Consider the following 14,258-nt stretch of genomic DNA (forward strand, 5'->3'; position numbering starts at 1 on the left):
TTTCTTCCTGAGTCTTGCTAGTTTTTAGCTGTTTTGCTCTGGGCGCATTGAGCTGCTACGCACCGCGCATGCGGGTCAGTTTGATCAGCCGAAAACCGGAAATTACGACAGTGACCGGCCGGTCACCGATTGGATATAAAACCGGCTTTTAAAAAAAATAAATAAATAAATAAATAATAAAAAATAAAAAATCGGCGGCCGATTGATCGGTGCATCTCTATTTACCACCTTTGGAATATCAGGTAAGAAATACAGCAAACTGCTCCTCTCCTCCCCGGTAAATCTGCTATTCCAGCTGTGCAGCTTTAGCGTCGCCCTCAGTTTAACTTCAATCTAAATGTTATTTACTCTCAGTGTTCCTGCAGAATCTGGGAATGATGGGATGTTACGGAGCCTGACACTCATTTGGGAGAACTAATGTTAGAACTAATGCAACAACAGTCTTACTGAGCAGAGCGGAATGTGTTTGCAATATCAGGAAAAACTAGTAGTAATCATGGATTTGCACAGAGGCGCCACAAGCAGCCGTCAATCAATCGCATCGGTCATTTATGAAACCAAACTTTACAAAACACATCTAACACACATGCTGACACATTCACCTAAATTAACCTTAAAACAAAGTGCATAGGACATTTTCTTGTTTGAGCAAAGCCGGTTAGTTGATTGCATATTAGATACCCGACATACAGCCTCGCACAACTGGCCTCCAATTTCCCCCCGTAACACAACTTGGCATCAGCTTGATTAACAAGACGGTATTGAAGTATGTAAGCAGCCCTCACCCAGGCTTACACTGTAACATGCAACAGCAGGCGCAGCTCAGGTTCACCTCAATGATAAACAGAACCACCAGCCATGCAGCCATGTATGTCTGAGAGATTTCAGCCCAACACGTAACCACGCGGTTATTTTAAGATGCTGGGTGAGTCCCACAGACTTAGTGAGGTACAGAGCTTTTCGACACATTTCAGCGACTCTGAATTGTTTTGGCAATAACTGTCTGCACAAGCACTCCCAAATGTTTTGCCTCAACTCAAACAAATGCATCACCGAAGACAAAATCCTGCGAGGAGAGATTATCCTACCATATAAGGTATCAGAAGTAGGGATCACGTAGCACATTTTTGAAATTTTGACCAACATGGTTCGGAGCTCCGGTCCATAACTCTTTGTGAAAAACGAGGACAGACGGGGGCAGAGAAAGGCCTTTAGTTTCCCTGACAGCGTTTGTCAGGAGAATTTCGGCCTACTTGTTTTGTAACATTTGTCCAGAGAAAAAGAGCCGGTCTATCAGTGGAAGTAAATGCTGTAGAGAAGTAGCCACTGGGCCAGACTGAGGCAACGGTCTCCTAAATCAAAAGCCAATGCTGACAAACGGTGTTGGAGCAGGGGTTGTTTTTCACCCGCTCCACTGTCACCAGGCAGTGAGGACACACAAGGTGAGCACAGGTGCTGGGTGGGCTCCAAGGCATACATCTGCATGTCCGTTAAGTGTCAAAACAACCTTTTCAATGCATTTGAAATCCAGTCATTTGCTTTACCCCTTGTCCTTATGGGGATAAACTGTTATATCTTCAAAAAAAGATCTTGCTTTTGGGATTCAGCAACTTCACCGGTGATATAACCAAGATAGAGAGATGGCGCCATCTTTCAAATGAACAACCTTGTTTGTGCATAAAGTACACAGAAAAACCGAATTGGAGGAAAACGCAAAGAAAAATTTGCGTAATCTCACACACCTGTCTCTCAGACATGGCCCTCAGAACCTGTTACCATAACTGTGGTGTTTTCTTTGCAGCCGAGTGGACAGAGCACAGGATCCAGTGGTCTGGGATGCAGACTGAGTCCCCCTCTTTCTTTTTTTATCTGCGTTAAGGATGATCAAACTGAGTTGCGAATCATTTCTGAACGGAATCGGGACACTGAGATTTGAAATCAAATTACGAGATTGCCCAAGGTTCCCAACCCTAATGTGCGTCCACACCCAGATTTAATCACCAGAACCGTGGGACAGAGCCTGAGGGCATTCTGCCGCTCAATGAAACTGGAAACCAGATTCATCTGGGGATTTTTTATCTCCCACAACATTGTTTTTTGGCCATCTTCCTTTCTACCTTCAGGCAGAAAAGTGTGTCAGTTCTCAGACTAAGGGAGGGATTGTGAACTAGGATTGCAAAACTACGAAGGAGAAAGTTTCATTTAGGCACCGTTTCCACATTTCCTGGTACTTAAAAAAAGAATGCTAGCCTAATCTCATACATACTCCGTTCCCAAGAACTGAGAAAATGTAGCGGGGTTCTTTTCAATGACAGCATGAAAAAAAAGCATTGAGCAACTTTATTAACAGAGTTACTGCGTGGCTCAGACCTTGCTGTTTGGAGACTGGGGTCAGATATCCACAAGAGTATGAAAATACTGGAATTCCAACTCTAATTTGATACATTTGTAACCCCATCGCTGAGAAAGAATTTTGATTTTGGCCCTTATAACATTAGTGTGAACATGAGTCAGACTTTCAGTTGGAGAATTCATCTGATTTTGACCTGTCCCGTGTGCAGATAAACAATCTTAAGAGCAGCTCATGAGCACAAACCTTGCAAACTAGCAAATGTTAGCACAGCAGTCTCATAAAGGCTTGTATCAAAAAAAAAAAAAAAAAAGGGAGATTTTCAATGTTTTTTACGAATACACAGAATTAGTTTTTTTGCAAGCAGGAATCTGTGAGCGCATCTATTTTAAAGGTTTAGGATTTTTTTTTTGGCTGAAACGGACAATTTATTTCATTATTTCGTTTCCATAAATCTGAAGAAAAAAATGGTAGCTTTCCAAATTCTCTTTAAAAAGCAACTACTCCAGCAAAGAGCTTTGGACTGTCTCGATTATTGCTAACAGCACCAATTACCGCTCCCGGCCTGTTCGTCGGTGGGAGCCTGAGAAATAACAGACCTCATCATGCCTGGAATGCAACGTAGCTGGAGCGGACTGGAGGGAATCCCTCAAATAAAGCCTTTGCTTTCAGGGTCGGACAGCTTACTTGAGCGTGTGAAAGACCATGCACGAAGAATTTCTGTCGAGGCCCTAATATTCAATCACCGTTACGAAAAGTCTGAATAATGTGAGTAGGCTGAACTTGTCCATTACCGAGACCCCCCCATCTCAAACCCTCTATGTGGTGCTGGAATGACTGAGCATCCATTCTCTGTTCTGCTGCGTTATCGTCCCTGAAGTTATCCACTGACCATCACGAGCAACAGCTGGTGTCCTCTCTGATGTGACCCCCATCAGTCATCTATTAAGTAGACATTAACAAGGCATCGTGGCGCTTTTTACGAGCTGAGAGACAGGTGAGAAGTCTGGAAGACATCAACAGTGAAACAGTCCAACGTCCCTACTGGCCCTGGTTCAAGCTTTTGTTTTATGGACCTCGCAGGGCGGTGATGGTGGCAGGAAGAGTCTATCCCGTACGGACCGCTGCGCTCAAACAGCAGACTATCTGACATCATTAAATCACCGAGCGCGGCAGCTTTAGCTCATGAAGTCAGTTTGGGATACGTGGAATAGCTGAACTCTGGCAGACCTGGGAGAAGGAGCCACACTTCTAAATCACACGTCTGAGCGAAAGGACAGGGTTAGACGGGGCCCGAGTAGCTGCACCCAGCATTTAGCCAGAGAAAAGTTATTAGAGTTTTAACCTGTGCTTGAGTCAGATGTATGAGCTAAACAAAGACAACTTGAGCTGCTAAAGGTATTTAACCTCTTGTGACCCCCATTTGGATGCAAGGAGGAACAACTGTGGCATCACGCTAAACTAGCATTTTTTGTCAAAACCGTAATCATAAATTACTTTTCTAACAGAGGAATGAAAAATAACACTAACATAAGTATTTCAAGCCACCTAGTTGACTGATTTATAATTTCATATACACAATGCAGCAACAACTCAGCTCTGCTAATAGCTCATTAGACTTCCATTTCCAAGGTCAGAATCTAAATGAGAGCTTATCAGCGAAGCCAAAGCCTTGAGTTTCCCCAGATAATCACAAATGTTTACAAAGTCAACATTCCTCTAAAAGGTCACAAGAACTATTTCAAACAATGAATAAATGTAACAGCAACAAAAAAGACAATGGCGGTGGAGTCCAGATTAGCGGCATGAATACATGCAAATCAACCGCAGAATAAAAAGAGAAAACACTGGACTGCTGAGTGCAGATCAGATGTTGCTTGTTATTCTAAAAATCTTGGCCAACATTACGAATGCTGTAGACTAATGTATGCATATGAGCACACAGATAGTCTCACACACACACACACACACACACACACACACACACACACACACACACACACACACACACACACACACACACACACACACACACACACACACACACACACACACACAATGTCAAGTCTCTTGAAGATTGAACATCCTGCCAGGAGTAGATAACCTCTGACTGATATAAGATGTCATCGCCTTCATCCACGGAGCGCTCGATCATCCTACGGCAACACAGTCACGCCATCCACAAGTGTGGAGGTAATCAGGGTAAGAACTGAGAAAGTCTCTCGAATCTTCATCCACTAAAGTTGCATTCCAACAGTGTTTGACTTCCTGGAAAAAAAAAAAAAAAAAAACCTGCAACATATTCTGTCAATCAAACATGATCATTAATCTCCTGGACTTGTTGCAGCGGAACTGAAAATGTCACGCGAGTGACTTCTGGGGTCCCGCGGCTTACTTTAATTTGTTCTGACATCTTCCCACCTGGATGACTCAATTGACATTAAACTGATATTTGGTCGGTGTGCAGTTATTGTCTGACAGCAGTACAAAGTGTGTTATGTAAGTCAGGACCTGGAGCTGCCAATGTGAATTAAATGAAACCAAAAATGAAACTTCGGGCTCTGTCTTGATTACAAGAAGATAAGAATCATTCCAAAAAGAAAATTATAGACTGTGACAAGGACGGTGGCCCGATTAAATGCCACAGTCAAGCTCCAACTGTTGCTTCCCTCCACCGTGCATATAACCATGCTGATGGCTTTTTATGGTAATATTACTGATCTATTAATGTTTATTTCACACAGGTAATGGGCAGAGGTTAAGATAGTTTTAACAACTTTGTACTGCACTGTGATTAATGATTATCTTTACAACGGATCAATCTGTTGCCTTATTGATAGCACGGTGACGATGAGCCTTAAAACAAATGTCACAAAGTTGAAACACAGAGTAGCAGGAAATGAAATATTTTAAAAAGTAGATCGAGTCTATTCAAATCCCCCCCCCCCCCGAGACCTCATAACAAGAACAGAAATATGAATCAAGAGAAATAAGACATGAATCTGGCATCATTACTGCTCTGATACAGCTGTGTGTGTGTGTGTGTGTGTGTGTGTGTGTGTGTGTGTGTGTGTGTGTGTGTGTGTGTGGCCCTTAACCTGTAGGTCACACCTGTTACCTTGGTAAAGCCCTGGCTCGGGGCAAAAGGCCAGATTGGGGGTCATGGTGTTACATGACACATTGTCACAGATCTGTTTCAGAGTCCATCTGAACACATTTATTACTTCACCTAAAAAAAAAAAATTACAGATTTTTTTTTGTTTTGTTTACAGTATGTCACTGAATTCGCTGCAAACAGTCCAGCTAAATATGGATTCCTATTTCTGTTGAGACAACACGCTGCCTTTCATCTCGGGCTGTGAATGATCTGACGGCAAATCAGCGAGTTCAAATGAACGAATGCGAATACGGTAAGCAGAAATGACACGAGAGGAAAAATCTGCTGAATCTTTCTACCGGCAAGACTTAAACCCTATTTCAGATTCACAAAAGGGTTTTGTCTAAGTATAGCAGAAGCGTGCATAATTCCACATCCCTGTGGTAAACTAATGCATGCAAATGAATATAAGCTAATACATTTATTCAAAGCTGAATTATGCTTCTATGAAATTCAGATGATGGGGAAACCATCGTGCGTGTTGTACACGAACAATAAAGTGGACTCTGACGTTCAAACTGTTCTAGTTGAGAAATGTAAATATGAAAGTATAACTGAGTGTATTAATGCCATCATCCTGCTCATGAATAATGCTGTTTAAACATGCAGTGTTACCTCATTAGCTCAAGCTACAGTAAATCATGAACTGGAACACAGCTTTCTGTGTATTCCTGTAACAAGCTGAAAGGTCGCACAGTAAACATGCAATCTGAAAGATTATTTATTTAGGAATCTTTAACAAATAGTATGCATCTGTGAAAAAGACAACAGCAACAAATAACACCAGTAGAGTGTTATATGAAGCATGAATATTAGCTTGACATTAACTCTCTTAAACTAGATCACCATGGTGACTTAAGATGAACAAATAACCTGCCTCGGACCAGTTTATGTTCAGAGTCTGGGACAAAATTTTTAAAAAACAAAAAAAGAGGTCTATCCTTTCCAGCAAAGTCAGGCTGAGTACATCTAAATGTTGTCAACTACTGAATCTAAGCCTGACATTTGCGGGCATGTTGACAATGCTTGATTGACGTTGAACAAAAGTCAGATTGTCAAATAAGTGACAGAAACTCAATCATCAAACCGCCAACTTAAATGGTGTTTTGATCAGATATCTTCATCTCCAAATTTATTCTTAATAATATGGCATCTTTCCACACTTTAATCAAAGAAATAATTGATGATTTAAACAAAAAATAAACCCCTTTTGGCCCGAAATTAGTATTCAACTAAAAAAAAAAGTTGCCATGATTCTCAGCTGAGGGAATTGATGGCTCCCGGGTGGCGAAACATTAAACACCGCCCCACTATTGAGGCTAAGAGTTTAACAGATGAATATCATCGGAATATAAAGGAAGTTGGTCTTAAATGGCCCGCGACCCTAAGTTGGATTAAGTGGGTATAGAAAATGGGTGGATGGATGGTCTCAAATGGGATCTTTATGACATACCAGGGAATATGTGGACCATGGACAATAACATCTGACCAGAAATCGGGGTTCCTGATGCTTTTTTATATATATATATAATTTCTACACTGGAATCTTAAGCAAAGCAAAGCCTAAAGCATTTAAAAGTCTGGATGTCTGGTCACCGAACGCAGTGCTGAGCCACCTCTTTTTGGCACGTGTGAATTACCAGAGAAGAACAGAAGTGTTAACTAGGAAGTCTTTTTTAGGTCGGATAATGGCTGAGAAAAGATCAGAACCAAAGTTGTAGTTCTTGCCAACAAAAGAAAAAAAAAGCCTGGCTGTGTTGAACTTGCTTTATAGTACACATTTGTTGTAGATATTTGTTTTAATGACAACTGTCACTGATGTCTAATTTGAGAAAAAAAAAAGTGCTAAGCCTCAGTTCAGGTGAAGCTCTGGGTCACTGATCTTTCTGCTAAACACTCACAGTTCACAGTGTGAAGGGACACATTTTGAACATCTCACTGCACTGCTATTTCAAGATATGAGTCTGGCTTGATGACTCATCCCTGACATTCACGAAAAAATAAAAATAAATAAATAAATACTTTAGTGTAAGGGGAAAAAAGTCACACCCCTTCTCAGTCTCCAAGATCAATACCACTTTGAACAGCTGTGATGGGCAAAAACAGACATGAATGGCAGGTAAGAATCCTTTAACAAATGTCATGAAATGTTCTGATCACCTCAGCATGTATCCTACACCTATCAGGATTCTTCTCTATCAGTCAAACACACTGTGAATAAAAAAAAAAAAAAAGCACTGAGAAAAACAAAAGACCAAGATCACTGTCCACAAACACTGTCATCCTGTTGCTCGCCACAAGAATGTCAGGTATTTTCCCCAACTCAGAAATGTAGGAAACGATCCAACAAATATTTGTCGCACGCGCGTCTTGGGACACGCATCCGCAGGAGACTTACCAGGAGGCAACTCTGAAATCTCTTCAAACCCACCCCTCTTTCCTGTCTTCTGTGCACAGGTAAAGAAGCAGCAACAACAGACAACCTAAGTTGTTGACTCTGTCAATTCAGGAGGGGCAATCAAAACACGAGGAAGGAGCAAGTAAAAACAAGAGCCGAATAGCACGGTCTCACATGTGTGCACAAAGAGGAGCTCATTTATCACAAGCAACAGTGTGTGTGGTTTTTTTTTTTGGTTTTTTTTAATGGGCCGAGGCTGAGTGCAAATAATGCACTTAGACTTTCACTGACCTCAAGCCTGGTGCTTAAAATTACAGATGAGAAAACGATGCAGTTGGATTTGTTTCTGTCCCTATCGTACTTTTATTTCACTGAGGTCCTCCACGCTGAATGTCCACATCCAATGACTGGTGCACCTATTCTCTTAAGACCTCAAACTGGCTGGTGTCCGGGTCTGCTTCAACATTGAATATCTGTCATTTACTGTAATGGCCTTGATGCTCCATCTCCCCTGTTAGGTGGTAATAATCAGGAAGTAGAGAAAGTAAATCAATCAATCAAAGATGACATATCTGTTGCATTCTGTGGGATAATCAGTGCTCCGGGCTGTAATTTAAATCTTGATTTACAGGAGAGGACACATTCGATACTCACAACAAAGCTCACATATACAGTAAAATTATTCACAGCAGCCAACTAATGTAATACACTTGCAACACATATATAGCTATTATAGGTGATATCATTACATACTTGCGTCATACATGTCACTTACAGGGATCATAACATAAATCCGCACATAACTCGCACACTAAAACACCATCCTCTTTTCACTTGTCCCTGTTTATCACCTTAAATACATCATCCATTCGGGACGGTGTTGTTTCGTGGAAATTAAAACAATCTACCACCCCCTTAACAGACCCCTGGTGGTCCCGGCAGGACCCCGGTTTGGTCATCAGTCAGTCGGGCGCTGCCTATCCCATTTTGTAAACACAGACAAAGTTAGGGTTTGGTTTGGGCTCGTCGCCGAACGCTTAACTAACTTTCACTCAGAGCACACAAGCAGCACCTTTTTTTTTCCTTCTTAAAACCAAGCTGAGTTGTACCCCAACATTTCACACCTCGCTCACTCAAGTTATGACAGCAGTTAATGTTGCAGGGTTATGAAGTCAGCACGCAGCGTTGCTATCAGTCAAGCAGCTCGGCGAAAAGCGCGAGAGGCTAGCAAACTTCTCCCCGCTGTCCTCACATCCCTGAACGCGAAGTGCAAAATAACTGACATTTGGCGCTAACGTCCCAACGCAGAGCCGCTAGCTTCTTCGCAAAGACACGGCATTCCCCAGCTGTACAAACTGGAACTTGGCAGCTGAGAGAAACTGACGAGACTTATGGCTGAGACACTTTCAATTAGGCAGAGAGGAACCGCGAGCTAACTTTTTCATACCTTTCAGTCGCCGAACGTCTCCCCGTCGGTACTAACACTTCTTAGCTGCCATAAATCCGGGTTTGGACAGAGTCGTCCTCGACGACAAGAACGGAAATCCAAGCGTGTGGTGCTCTACTCTCGGCGGAGCCAGAGATTTTTCGAACACGGCTCCTCACTGCGTGGCTCCAGCAACAGCCGCTGCAGTTTTTTTTTTTTTTTCACCAGCTTGCAGCGAGAGCGAGCGCACCGGGGATACTGGGCTGGCCAGAGAGGCGCGGGAACGCGCAATTTACAAGGGACGCCAAAAATGACTGTACCATTGACAAGCTGTGCTTTTCTGTTCGAATATTACATTATGAGATACCAACAGGCTACAGCCTGCAACATGAAATAAAGCAGACATTATCTATAAAGATCACTAGTTTACTTGATCTAATTTATTTTACAGCTGGCAGACCTTTCTAAACTTCACAGAATACTGTAACCAACCACAGAAGGATCATGAGACAACAGGCCCCTGTGCATAAACTTGTAAAAGCCCCACACCCTTCAACGAATCTAAACAACTGCAAACAAGGCAGATGCGTTGTCATTCACTTGATGGTTGTTTTGTGTGCCTTTGTAGTCTTTTTCTGTGGCAATTTATGTTCATTTCGCAGCAAGAATTGGAAGAGTCCACCTCCTTGTGTGGGTTTAGTGTCTCTGTGCAGTCATTTTGCACCTCACAGTGGTAATGTTATGTCTTTGCGTGGTCATTTAGCATCTTTGGTCAACTATGTGCCTCTTTATGGTTATCTTTTGTGTTCATTTTTTGGTTAATGCTGTGTCTTTATGGTCACTTTGCATTCCTTTGTGGTTGTTTTACAGACTTCCCATCCAGAAATGTTTGGCGTCAATTCAAACACAAGCCTGGGGGCCCCAAGGGGTCGGCCCATGTCAGCGTCTGTTTGCAATGCACATTAATTCAAGAAATGGAAGTGTGTGTGCAAGAGAGATAAAGAAAGTCATTAAGTTGTCCATCTCCCCAGTGGTGATCAGAGGCGGCGGTACAGCAGGATAAATATCTGGACATTCGTATCAACAATAGGCTCACCTTTCAATCCCAAGTCAATGCTGTTATTAAGAAAACCCACAAGTGGATGCAGCTCCTGCGTAAGCGTCACAGATATTTAATCAGCCCCCACCTTCTCTTAAATGTGGGTTACTCTCCCTCAGAGAACAAAAACAGGCTGCAGCTGCAGAGTGCAAGTCAAGTATGCAGCAAAGCTGTGTGCCCTGCAACGACCTGACAATATTGTATCATCTCGAGTCACTGAAGAGGGCGGACCCCAGCAAATCATATGGACTCATGCAAATCGAATGCAAAGATGCAAATCAAATGGATTTACAAACTTTTCTCCCAGCTGTAATATGCCTTTTAAAAAGAATCCGAAATGACTGCAATTTATTTCTGAAACGCACATGCCATCTTCTTTCCTGTGCACAAGCTGCTGGCTGCACAACATTTACCCCCTCACCTGGAAACACAATAAAACATTTCAACAGTGCAGTTACGTTGCGGTTTTGAAATTCTGTCAACTCTGTGACTCCAATTTTTTTCTTAATGTTAGTTTTATTCAGATGTATGATTGGAAGAGACACCTTGGATCAGCAGAGAGCAATCATGTGCACAGAGCCACAGCGAGTGAGACTGTGATGGTTATTGAAAAGCGCTGAGTGGAGTCCTTTACTGATATAATGCATCTGGTGAGGGATAATGACCACTGGAAAAGGGAGATTCCCTCCTCCCGCCGCCTCCAGGTCCTGCCGGAAATTGCCCGATTAGAATTAAAAGCAAAGTAAACACACGGGGGAACTGTGAAATTGCATCTTTTCCAAGTCTCCTGTCTTTATTTGAACTTTCGCAAAGAAGCCACACCAATTTGCTGAACCCGCGTCTCTGGTCTTTCAGAGGGGAAGACTAATGTTTGTGTGGAGCAACTCATTGAGCCTTTGCTTCGGGCGGTTTGCTTAGACCGGGGACATTTTTCAATCTGAGCGCTTGGTTAGGATTCTATGAGGAGAGCACTTTGAAAAAGAGGAGAGAGAAGCTGAGCCAGAGGTTGACATGTGGGAATGACTCAAGTTTTTTTACACATTCCACGCATTGTTTCCCCCTCCTCGTTGCCCAGGTCCCAGGCGCTGAGGCCAAAGATTTTCCAGGTGTGGGGGAAGAAGGGAATGGACTGATGAAGGAAGAGGAAGGATGACTCTCATTTTCCTCTTTTGCCATGCCCACTGTAATTCTGTCTTTCTCCAGCTAAATAAATAAGGGTCGGACAGATGGTGTTATTCACTTTATCGCTTTGAGTTTTATATAATTTGATGGTGATTTGGGACTTTCAATTGAAACCTGTGCCGTCACACACTTCCCCAAAACGGATAAAGAGAATCTTGGTGCAAGAAAGTCACATGCAGCGTACAAAATGTCCCTGCCTTTTAGAATGTAATCAGGAGAGCACGCGTCACCAGAAAACACTGACGTGCATCACAGCAGCATCTCTGTCTGAACCATGAGCCAGAGCTGAGGCAGAGACAGGGAGATGTGAGTCAGCGGTGGCTGAGCAAATGTAGCGAAGCTTGAACTGACTCACCTCCGTAATGGACTTGAAAAGAATGGCACTGTCCCTGATGACATGAAAAATAGAAAAACTGACATGTCACTTTTCTCTTTTCTTCTTTTCGAAGACACGAGTTGCAGAGAGGCTGAGCAGTGAAAAGAGAATGAAACCATTCCACTGAAAACATTTCTCTTTTCAGTCACTTTTGAAAAGGAACTTTGATTTGATGATTTATGAATCCCGTTAAGTTGTCTGAGGTGTGTTTTAACACGATGCCAAGAAGGAAAGACACCAGCAATGATCTTAGAGAAGCAACTGTCGCTGCCCATCAATCTGGGGAAGGGTTGTGAACTCATTGACAAACTGTTTGGAGTCATCATTCTGGAAAACATTCAAGACAGTTGTCGATCTTCCGTGTTGAGGGTGCCCTCAGCCAGTTCACTCCAGCCCAGACTGTGCAATCCTCAGAGAAACTGCAAAAAACCCAAGAGCTACATCTCAGACCCCACAGGCCTCAGTTGGCGTGTCAAATGTTAAAGTTGATGAGAGTCCAATTGGATAAAGACAGAGTTTCTCTCTAAGAAGAACATGGCAGCACAACTTAGGTTGCATCTGAACAAGCTATAAGACTCTGGAACAATGTCCTTTGGACAGATGAGACCAAAGTGGAGAAGTTTGGTCATCAGTTTGGTCATCAGGGCGGCTGTGGCTCAGTGGTTAGAGTCAGTTGTCCAACAACCGGAAGGTTGGCAGGTTCGATTCCCATTCTCGCCACTCAAAAAATTGGTGAAACTGACAGCTGGAGGGGTGTCCATCCTCCTCCTTGTCATGGCTGAGGTACCCTTGAGCAAGGGAGTATCCCCATGCTCCCTGGGCGCTACAAACTGCTGCCCACTGCTCCAGGTTGGCATCTGTCTCTATGAGTGTATGTGCATGTCAACAGGTGCCAACCTGGATGGGTTAAAAGCAGAGGACAAATTTTGTGTGTATGCATGACAAATAAAGCTGATCATCATCATCATAATGCACGGAAGCAAACACAGCATCTCAGCACAAACACCTCATGTCACAACTGTCGAGGGGGGAATTTTTTTCCAGCCACAGGACCTGGGCACCTTGCAGTCATTGAGTCCACCTTGACCTCCTCTCTATACCAAGGTATTCTGGAGTCAAATGGGAGTCCATCTGCTGAAAAAGAATTAATAAAAGTGTTGCAATGGCTCAGTCATCGTCCAGACCTAAGCATGACTATGCTGGGACATTAAGAGAGCTGGTCATGGAGAAATGGCCGCAAACTTCAACTGCAGCAACACTGTGAGGAGGAGTGGGCCAAAATTCTGCCACAATGATGCAAGAGACCGATAACATCATACAGAAAACAATTGAATGTTTGGCACAGTCACACAGCATAATAAGTGTTATTCATCTGAGGTTGTATTGAGGTAATATTACGATTGGTTAGGATCAGATGATTTTTCCTTATGTGCTAATGAAAAAAAGATTCAAAAGCAGGGCAGGTGTATCTTTTCCCCCCCCACATGGCTGTAAATAGTCACGTCCCACCCAAGTAATCTCACAGTAGTGACTCTCTAAACTCAAATATCGAGTCCAGGCTGTCAGTAAAAAAAACAATCAATCACTGTTGCTTCTCACTACATATGATGTCAAGATTTCCCATATGTTTGTGAGCCCACATGATGAAGCCAGAGCTCCTTGGATTGAGCCTGAGCACCTGACAAAAGGTAACTCAATTTGACCACGGCTGTGCATGCTATTGTGGATACAGAAACAATCCATGATACTGATACCGCTGACTGCCAATTCAGCACATGACGCCTGACTCATCCCCTCTCCTCTGAGTCACTCCCTCCCTCCACTGGTCCGGGATCTGTGGCTCGCTGCTGGAGCTGGCTCCTCTGTCCTTATGTCAACCCTCTCCGCCCCGGGCAGGAAGCCGGCCAACAATGCAGACATGGCCCCGCTGAGGAGGTGGAGAAGATGTTTGAATTCCACTGTGTCTCTTTGTTAGGACAGAAGACTTGGTGAGGTTGTTGTGGTGGCAGGAAGCGGGCACGAGGGTAGAAAAATCATGGGGGACTAGAGCACTGCTTCCTTGCTGCAGAATTCTGTCACGTCTTAAAACAAATCTTTACACAGAGGGCAGACAGGACATCTGGAAATAAGTGACACGGGTCATCTTGACAACAAAGAAAAAAGGTCTGAGCCATTACTGATCCCCATTTACTCACTTCGTGTTGGTTTCAGAGCTTTGGGCCAACATCAAAGCAAATAAAAAAAAAAAGGCTGTAGTTAAGCTCATTACA

At 43.2% G+C, this 14,258-nt stretch overlaps 1 protein-coding gene across 1 annotated transcript in view; it reads right to left on the reverse strand.

Annotated features, from left to right (window-relative positions):
• peak1 (pseudopodium-enriched atypical kinase 1) overlaps positions 1 to 9,541 on the reverse strand; it is a 92,327-nt gene extending 82,786 nt beyond the window's left edge. Inside the window, exon 1 of the mRNA XM_075470356.1 lies at positions 9,353 to 9,541. The gene's annotated coding sequence lies outside the window, so the exon portion shown is untranslated. The remainder of the gene's footprint in view (positions 1 to 9,352) is intronic.
• Positions 9,542 to 14,258: the final 4,717 nt, after the last annotated feature.

Source organism: Odontesthes bonariensis, chromosome 7 (genome assembly GCF_027942865.1).
Source record: "Odontesthes bonariensis isolate fOdoBon6 chromosome 7, fOdoBon6.hap1, whole genome shotgun sequence".
Lineage (NCBI taxonomy): Eukaryota > Metazoa > Chordata > Actinopteri > Atheriniformes > Atherinopsidae > Odontesthes > Odontesthes bonariensis.